General features: G+C 32.1%; 1 long non-coding RNA gene across 2 annotated transcripts; it reads left to right on the top strand.

Annotated features, from left to right (window-relative positions):
* Positions 1 to 1,714: 1,714 nt before the first annotated feature.
* On the top strand, positions 1,715 to 4,934 carry LOC121326643. Of its 2 annotated transcripts, none has more exons than XR_005951491.1 (3): positions 1,715 to 1,925; positions 4,279 to 4,412; positions 4,583 to 4,934. It is a non-coding gene; the product is annotated as an uncharacterized LOC121326643 (long non-coding RNA). The 2 variants fall into 2 exon arrangements; XR_005951490.1 differs by lacking the exon at positions 1,715 to 1,925 and adding an exon at positions 2,722 to 2,807.
* Positions 4,935 to 10,752: the final 5,818 nt, after the last annotated feature.

Genomic DNA, 10,752 nt, shown 5'->3' with positions numbered 1-10,752 from the left:
TGAGCTTAACATGCAGTCTACAGCACTCAGTATTCCCAGGTGGTCTCCCATCCAAGTACTAACCAAGCCCAACATTGCATTGCTTAAGCATTGCATGGCAAATTCAATTTGAAGAGATTTTTGCCATCAGAGATGTTGCCCAGGGGTCACTACAAGAAAGTAGCTCTTCTTAACCCCCAAGATTTCTTTTAAAGAAATGTAAAAATAAATCTAAACTAACATTTATATATTGGAAAGTATAAATAACCCCCTGCTTTGAACTGGATCTGTTCATGTCAATCACTCGGTACAGCTTTGAAATGCTTTAATAAATAATATATGTATATAATTAATCAATAACTATGTGGTCCAACAGATTATCCCATTTGAATCATGGCCTTGCGGCTGATCAGAATATTGCTATGGTAAAAAAAAAAAAAAAAAATGTAATGAATATTGTTTGCACTGCAAGAAAAGAGTTGACTATTATTTAATATGTGTTTAGCCTTTTGTTATAAAGAAAAACAGTTCTGATGGTTATACACTATTCTTGGTCTGTTATATGCAATATTGATGGATTTCAGCACTACTGCTATGAACAGCGCCTTCATCAAGTGAAGTCAGTGTTCACCTAAAACACAGAATAGTTGCAAATTTTCAGATTAAATTCAGATTACTTAATTTTGACGCATATTTAAAAAAAAAAAAAAAATGCAATCAAAAGATTTTTTATTTTGTCTTTATAAAATGTATATAATATATAATGTTAAGTGAAGAGGTTTTTTTTTTTTTAAAGATGTATTCCATTGTCATTCAGATGTATCTTCATGAGTGATTGTCTCTGATCTTAAGACAACAATCATTCAGAGCAGTACAAAGATTATTTTTTTTTTTCCTTCAAATCATTTTAGGTCTTTGTAATTGAAAATGTCAGTTTCAAAAGTCATGCCCATTGCGGGAAGTTAAAAGGGTTCTTGGCATTAAAACGACCTTGCGTCAGTCTGAAACGAGTTGCATTTGGGCTCTCAGAGGAAATTCTCTGGTGTCTTTCAAATGCTGGGGAAGGAATTTTTCACGGAGGAATATTTCTTACTTTTGTATCTTATACGGAACACTTGATTCTAAAATGATCTTTAACCACATTGCACAGTAGCTGAAGAAAGCATGTAAAATTTTACTTTTTTTTCCATAAGGAGAGATAATGGGGGTCTTTACGACTCTAAGAGAAAATTGTATTTTTTTTTTATAACCAACTAAACAGCTTCAGTCAACATATGTTGGTGATCAGGGACAGAGGCAACGAACACATTGCCATTTTCATGATAGCAGCTTTTTGATTGTATATTAACAAAGGTCCCATTAGGCACTGGCCTTTTCCCTTTGGGAAGTCATGAATATGAGACTATGAAGCAAGCACGTCAGATCTTCCTCAATTAATCCACCATTAGCTTGCTTGGGATCCACGACTCACTGCTTTTTGTAACCGTGTGCAGCTCAAATCTAATTATTCTTTCTCTTTCTCTGGGTAAAAGAAAGACAGTCCTGAGCTAGCCTTGTAGCTGATTTACTCTCTCTCTCTCTTCCTATCTCTATCTCTTTTATTTAGTTCAATTGCAGTGGAAATCAACAACTGGCTAAGATTAGAACATTTTTATCCTTTTGTTGAAAACCTGTGTGGTTGTTTTTACCTGCAGATTCAGAAGCTGACTGCTATAGTGTCCAGGACTATTGAAGCCGCAGCCAGTCTTTTGCACAGAGCATGTGGGCAACGCCTGCAGACTGTACCGATATCCTTTTCTTGGGTTTATTAGCACAGTAACCCATATAAATCAACTGAGGACTGAGGCAAGGCAACCTTATAATCCAAGGCATATCACAGTCAAACATCAGACGACACCCTGGCTTTGTGCTCAGTGGGAGGTTGCCTTTAAACCTGGATTGAAAGGGTAAGCTGCTTCAATATAGGTGGATTTGTGAAAATGTTTTTATTTTTTATTTATTTCTTTGCCAGTAATATTAGTATTATGAATACAAATGCATGTTTCTGACTACTGGGCAGTAGATAGAGTTATGCTGGTTTTTGTAATCATATCATTGTCAAGTTGCTTCACCTAGGATTTCTTGAGTTGTGTTGACTACAGTACTGTTTTAATATTTTCAATCTATTCGTGCAAGTAAATGGCGATCACAGGCTTTTAAAGTTTCTATGTTGTTGCAGTTCATTAAAAGCAATGTATTGATTTTTTTGGAGGAGGGGTGGGGTGGGATTCGACACGACAGAACAGGGAAAGCACAGATTCATTCACAGATATTCAAGACAAAAAAATGTAATACTAAAAAAGAAGAAAAGCTGTTTTATGTTCATTCAGTTCACAATGGTACATAGCAGGTACCAACTGCAACCTATCAGGAATATAGTATGAAATGAAATGTATGAATAATAGATCTGAAGCAACTTTTACCAGAATGGAACATAGGAATTAAAAGGCATTATTTCAAATGAAGCATAGACTATTTCACCATTAATACTATTGAACCAAAAAAAAAAAAAAACACACCTAAAATAAGACTTAGTTTGCCTTGATTATTAGTATTGTTGACAGCCATTTTTGAGGAGATACCATAGCCTGGAGGGGGTTTGTCTATGCACTCAGAGGCAGTGGTCTCACAGGAAATGGTGTTATAGTAAGTAGTTCAGTCTGGTTTGGCTGTGATGCACTAGAGCTTTTGTTGTACTCAGTGCTTCAGTGCAGCTGCTGTGCTGGAGCGCACCTCTCAGGAATGAGCTGTCTACCCTGCATGGTGAGCACATTGGGACTCAGTTTTTGGTAAGCTTAGTTTTTCGAAATCTTCAAGTATTTTGTTTCGAATTGGCTACAGTTTGTGTTAATGTGGATGTAGGCTGTATTTGGCATGGTTTTCATTTTTTTTTCTAATTTGGATGCCTGGTTTGCAGGTTTGCTGTCTTGAGTACAAATAATCATCTATCTATGTTGTAGCTGTAATCCTATACTATCTATATACTGCACTGGCATTCTTTTTCTATACCTATATCTTCATATATAGTATTTCTTTTATTTGATATTTCTTATATAAATATATACATTGCCTTCTGGTATTTATTTATTTTGTTTACTAAATGTCTACATTCTTTTAAGCAGTGTATCTTTTCATATTTAAGGTCATTTGGAGAAAGTGAACACCTTTACATTAACTGTATACCTTGATCAGAATATAGCTGTGGTACTGTTACATTTTGTTCATAAATGACAGCTTTCAGCTGCAACAGTGTCTATATGCACTGACAGAAGAGAGATTCTTAAAAGGTATATATTAAGAAACTATGCATGATATACAAACTCCTTCAGTTTTAAGCTTCATTTACCATTTTTTACACGGTACTGAATAAGGAAAGACTTTGGGTGTAGTGAAAAAGAGATATTGATTTCCTTTAGCTACTGTTTATTGAAACACCATCCAGAAGAAGGAGAATTTAACCCCTTTGCAACATTTTCATTGCATCCTTGTCTGCATACAGCATGTTCATGTTTGGGAAATATTGTTCTGTTTTGGCGTTATTTATTTATTTGTTTTTTTTTTTTTTACATTTTTAAAGACTCTGTTTCCACTTCCATCAGTACACTTTGAGATACTTCTTTAATGTTCAATTATACTTTATACTTTAAGATCACATAGAAAGTAACCGTAAAACTGGCCTGAAAATTATCTTTTTTTACTCAGCACAAGTTAATCAACTTGATTCTGACAATACTACATGTTGTGCAGTGGTTTTGAAAAGGTTACAAATGCATTATAAAGCTAAATATATAATATGCTCTGAAATACAAGCTTTAAATATTATAAACAACAATTTGAATATTGCTATAAAAATACTGAAAAGGCTTATATATATATATATATATATATATATATATATATATATATATATATATATATATATATATATATATATATATATTGGAATGGAAATATGAAAAACTACATTTGCTTTTTGTGCATTTTTTAATATTACAATTGCTTAATATCAGAAAATATCAGATTAAGAATAAGGAATAATTTATTGTCATATTTAATGGGTGATAAATGTCATTTTAAACATTATTTTAACAGTATCCCTTTAATCTACTGCTTCTCATGGCCACCTATTGTATGTACTGTATACTGCAGAATTACATATTTTTGTGCCAATATACAGTGTTACAGTGGTAGACAATAGTCATTTTACAGCGAGCTTGAAAGGCCGTAGTTTTCACCCTAACCATTTTACCACTTTTCCAGGATTGCTCAGTACTCTTGGATAGCTGCCAATGTACTGGAGAGCCACTGCAACTGAGGACTGGAGATGGAAATTAGATGGATGGACATTCAACAGACTACTGCGAAAAGGAACCCTTAGAATGCAGATGCTTCAGGTACGCTCATTTCCCATGGGCTTCTTCCTGTTTTGTAACCTTGATTTAATTGCCTGTTAATTTAGAATACAGTATTGGCACACAATGTTGTGTGTGAACAAAAACAAAAAAAAGTGGATTCCTGTTAAAAGCCTTACTTCAAAATGCATTGTGTTAATTTCTGTTTGCAGAAAAACCATTGATGGGGCCTTTCCTTTGCGATAAAAGGCATCTTCAATCAATCTTTTCAAAACGTCCCTGTTGGCAAATGATTGTGGATCTTGCGCTATCTTTAGATGCATATTGCTTCCTTCTTTAAGGCTCTCTTCGGTGACGGGTATTCTTGGGTGGATAATACAGATTACGTTGTTATTGCTTAAGAATACGCGTAGTCGAGGAGAGTACTTTCTTCAACGTCTTCAAGGAGCTTAAATCTGTTCGATCCTAAAGGGCTGGCCTGCCTGGTTTCTTTATACTGTGGGCAATTACAGATACGCTAACACTGATATTGAGGTCCATTTATTAAGTAACCAGACAGATTAAGATTTAAGCTATATTATTATTATTATTATTATTATTATTATTATTATTATTATTATTATTATTATTATTATTACATACTTAGTCATGTGCATGTAAAGATTGTTATTAATATTATTTTTTTACTTATTTCTGTTACATATTTTTCTACTTTTTTATGTATTTATTTATGTAGTTATATTTTTTCCCTATTTAAGCCCTGCTGTGTATTTTTCCCCCACCATGACCCTTTTGTATTTTGTGTTGATCACTTGACCAGTTTTTTTTTTTTTTTAACAATTAAACATGTTTTATCATTCAACACAATTTCATTTTTGTGTTTATCACCTCCGTTTCAAATGTAAGTACCTTATACTATTTTATAATCAAATATTGAAAAGGAAGGAAACAATGATGACTGCCATCCTGCATGGATTTTTTAAAATGCATTCTATAACCTCATATACCACATGTACACAGTATCTCTCAGTATTTCTGTGCAAATTGGTTTTGAAATTAAATTTATTGTCCACAGTATCTGCTTTGGATGGTCGCTGCATCACAAGGGCAATGAAACAAAATGTCCACCATGCTCGCGACAGCTCAATTGATGCAATGATTAGATGACTATTAAACAGCACAATTGTTTGAAATTACACAATAAGCTCATATAGGCGTGCTAGACCTTTTAAAATGTATGCAATACTGCAAACATCAATTGTATTATTTCCCAAATAACTCAGTGTGATTAGTACAGTACAAAGTGCAATGTGTGTTCATTTTGATCTTGACATTTTTACAAAAAAATAAAAATAAACATCAGCATCTATAATATTATTTCTAGTCCACAATATAGACATAGTAAAAATCATCTGAAATGCCAGATTCATAAAACAATGATTGCTTTTAGCTATCTAAAACACAGCTGGGTAAAAGGGCTTTTATGGCCTATGCCATTTAAATGCAGATAATGACACTGTAACTTTCAATATGAAGGCTTTTATAGACATGCTGTTTTTGCGAAATCCACTTTCCACATTGACAGATTCTGTAAGTTATCAGTAAGCAAATTAACAGTTTTTTTCATACAGTATATTCTTTTATGAAGACAGTTACCCTATTTAAAGAAAATTTATTTCCTTTGTCTCATTAATGTCAATAATTTACTATTGAATTAGTTACTGGATACATATACAAATGCAATTTGTGTATGCATATTGTAGACTAGAGTATTTAAAAACAATTGTATTGATAACATATTGCAATTAAAGAGATTTTAATAATAACTATTATTATTATTATTATTATTATTATTATTATTATTATTATTATTATTATTATTATTATTAACAAACATATCTATTCCTCCAACCACTAGAGGTCCTTTGCAGGTGATGTTTTGTATTTGAATCCATACCTGGGAGCAATTTATTTTAGTATACAGAATTAAAAAAAGAAAAAAAAAGGATGTGTTCCACGTTTTTTTTAAAATAATATTTAAACTTTTGTAATATACACAAATCTATACTTATAGTATTATTATAAAGGCAATTGTTTATTTTAAAAGTGTGCATTATACAGTAGCACTTTTTTGTATACGATTTGTTGTTTGTTTGCTCTCAGTTTGCTCTCAGTTTTCAATGTAAGTATCACATCATTATCTAGCGCCATTTCCAATCACATTTAGCAGAGCCTTTTTTTATAGACCTCAAAACAATCAATGTGTTTTGTACATTGATTACACTGTATGGTACTGTGCTACCTACACATAAAGGTTAGCTGTATAAACTCTCTCCCTCAAGTGGGATTATTAATATGATTTAAGATAGTTCTACTGGTATTAATGAACAGCATTTAAACTATTAACCCTTAACAAATTAAAAGAAATGCAACAAAAATGTATATATGAATAATAATTTAAAAGGCTCTGACATATATTTAAATTTGAGATACTGAACTCTACACATTAATTAGCTCTACTTTTTTGATTCATGTGTAGGGTTTTGCTGGAGGTGAATTTCATAAATAACTATAGCATTTGTAATGGTTATATTATATTTTACTGATGTACAAGTGAAATTCATTATTAAATATATATATATATTTATGTTATTTTAGAATTGCAGATGGCAAAGTAAGTAGTGATAGGAACTTATAGTAATGGGTTGAAAGAGACATTTTCAGATAATAAACATGAAAGTGTATGAATAAATAAAATATATAATAACATAAAACAAACCACTTGGTTCATTTACATAATACAGTGTAGCTATTACATTTTAAAGAGTTGTGGCTCGTGAATTTATACACAGGACCAAATTCACAAAGCATTAAACCATGAATTACTGTGCATAAAGTTCTTTGCGACTGCTGATGCTAAGGCTAAAACAGTTTCATGTATTTCAACACAGATTTGAAATACCTTTTGAGTTAAGGCTTTGGGAATAGATTTACATTTTCATTCTTCACAGGTAACTACTGTACAAATCAATCAATACATTGTGACTTTAGGCACAGGGAAAACTCTTGAATTCTCGCTACCGTTGAGTACTTTGTAACCCGCAATTAAAAATTAAGTGAGAAATGCCCCTCCGCTCTCACAGCTTGAGCCGTGTTTGCTTTACATTGGATAAACAACAGCATTCCTTTCAAATATACAAAGTTTATATAAAATGACTCGACGACGCTGCGACTACCCCCTAAGACAAACCAAATAGACAGTGATTTTAGGAGTTAAATAATCTGTGATATATATATATATATATATATATATATATATATATATGTGTGTGTGTGAACAGCCTAAAATATGTGAAATGGAGAACCATCTTTTACAAGCACATGCAACAGAGCACAATACAATCTACTTACCGTAAAACTTCAAATAATTGCTGGGTCTCAAATAATCGCCTGTCTCCAATAAACGCCGGGTCTCTATTAAAAGCTGGGTCTATCATTGCCATTGAAGCTGAGGAGGAGTTTGAGCGTAATGAACTGCTAATAAGCGATCAATGTAACTCTCAGGATTAGTAAATAATAATAATAGAAAACTTAATTTAAGATAGGCCTACATGCAATACATATTTGTTTAATGTATTTATTACGTTATTAAAAGTTTTGATAATATTAAGCATGCTGAAAGTAGGCCAGATACAAACCTCTTGGTGTATTTTAATGTGTTTTGTTGTATTAACAAAATTTAAGATTGAACAATAATTTATTTTTGATAATGATACTTATTGCTTTTATTGTTCATTAAAAAAAGTTATTATTATTATTATTATTATTATTATTATTATTATTATTATTATTATTATTATTAACAATGGTAGATCTAATTCCGTTTTTAAATACAAATTCGTAATTCTGCTTGTTCATTTTCCAACGTTTTCATACCGTATCCTTGTTAACCAGTGCATATAAAAATACCATAATAATACATTTGCGTTATACTTGAGGGTGTACAGGTAATTTTGTGATAAAACCAAACTGTTACTTAGTTCCCACTGACACGCAACCTTTTAATAAAGTTGCTGGAATGTTTAAATTGAGTTACGATGAAGCATGTGAAGCTAGAGATCTAATATAAACGCCAGTCTCAAATAATCGCCGGTCTCCAATATGTGCCGGATCTGCTGGCAAATATTGTAAATAAATGCCGGAGGCGTTTAATTCAAGTTTTATGGAATAACATGGCCAGGGTATTATCAAATTTCAGATCAAAGTGGATTTGCATTTTACCAGAATTACAGCTAGTCTTAAATGATTATGTAGCTTATTCCAACAATAGAGATTTATTTTTTTTAATGGATGCACTTTCAAGCCATATATATTTAATAAATGTGGCATGCATTTAGACAATATGTACAAAATGATGTCCCCAAGAAAGACATTGCCAGGGATTAACTCAATACAAAGAACACAAAGAACACAAATAATTACTTTTCACAGGTATTGAAAACAAATCTGACGTTGACCTGAATCTGGCTTAGTTCATAAGTCAGTAGTGAATCAGACCACAAAACTACCAGACAATGCAGCAGAACTTGACAAAGCTAGCACTCAAGGACTATGACTTGTGTTTATTACAATCAGGTCATGCCTTAGATAAAGCCAAATGCATGATGACAGGCAGGCAGGTATGAATAATGAATCGGTCAACTAGTTTACAGGTTACTCTTTCTGTGCTGGACATTAAAACCTGTCTGATCCGGAATCACTAGGGACTGGAAAATTGAGCCGGATTTTACAATATGATGGATTACAGAAGTACTGCAAAATATAATGCTGTACCTAAAACAATATAAATGACAAACTACACTTTGAATATTTTAAAAAAACAAACACATTACAGTACAGTATTGTAAACAAGGATTTTACTGTAGATGTACACGTGTGTACTTACACAACATACTGGATTGTAAATAAAAATAAAAATAAATCACATGACTTATTTACACTGTATATTGTAGAGTGCATTACACCATTATTTCAACAGGGATTTGGTCAGAACTCCCAAATGATGATGAATTATACTGAATGCTGGTTTGTAGAGGGGCTTTGTTGGAGAGGTTTTACTGTATGTTGCAATTGCTTTTGTGTATTAATCCCCAGTGGTGCTGAACCAGTGGTATACTATGATATTATAACAAGCCATATTTATATAGAGCTCTGCATTGCATGTTGCAAGTTACACTCGCAAGCTCTGAGCAAAACTTTCATCTCGATATTGGTTCCAAATTTGAATGAAATGCTTATTCCTATAACTTAGCAAGAAAAAAGTGTAAAAAAGTTTTAGTTTGGTATTGATATTATAGTATTTATTTATTTGCGAAAATGTACAAAAAGGGATGTTTAAGAAAATATGTATAAAACATTGTTTATTGTATCATTTCAGTTAAATTAACCTTGTATTGTGGCAAGATGAAATAGTGGTAGTAGTGATTACTGTAAAAATCTGGGCAGTATTGTTTTCATTCACAGGAGTCATTATTGTAATATTTGTGTTGCCTTTGGCTCCCATTCCTCAGCTAGAGCAAAATACAAGATAACATAGCAACATATTTCCCCACGATGTTTCTTAGAAAGGCTGTATTCTGTCTGCTATACTGTACATGTTTGTTTTACACAGTAATTGAAATACATTTGTGAAATTTGCTGATGTGTAGATAGGTACAATAGGATGACTAACAGTATAATTGTTTTGGTGTAAACTAATGGGTGTAATCACAAAGCATTAGCGTACTGGTAACTGCATATGCATTTTACAGTGCATTACTGTTCTGTGCATCAGTTCTTTATTTGTGTATTGCATCTTTGCAACAAAAAAAAAAAAAGACTTTTGATGCCTAGTATATGTTTTTAATGTGTATGTTACTGTGTAATGAATGATGAAAAGTAAGAAAAGAAACTCTTAATAAAAGTGCTGGGATGTTTAGCCTAATGTTTTTACTTCAGTCATGTGATCCTTGCCCAGAGGCATTTACCTTTTTTATGATCCCCTGGCTGCTCTCTGCTTTCTCCAGCAGCATAACGTCTTCCACAAATAAGATCAATGAATCAACAGAAAAGCTACTGAATTAGCCGAGACTGCTTCCGTTCGCTGTTGCCTGTAACAAAACAAAAGGGAGAAGCAGACATCACTGCTATGTCCCTGGGCCTCATGAAATTAATAGAGAGGAAAATACATTATTATACTGACAAAGGTTCCTGGCTTACATTGTCTGCATTCATTTGTAAACACACACATATATATATATATATATATATATATATATATATATATATATATATATATATATATATATATATATATATATATATATATAATTAATGTTTAAAG

Source organism: Polyodon spathula, chromosome 14 (genome assembly GCF_017654505.1).
Source record: "Polyodon spathula isolate WHYD16114869_AA chromosome 14, ASM1765450v1, whole genome shotgun sequence".
Taxonomy (NCBI): domain Eukaryota; kingdom Metazoa; phylum Chordata; class Actinopteri; order Acipenseriformes; family Polyodontidae; genus Polyodon; species Polyodon spathula.
The sequence above is the reverse complement of the archived record's forward strand: the minus strand, read 5'-3'. Positions and strand labels throughout refer to the sequence as shown.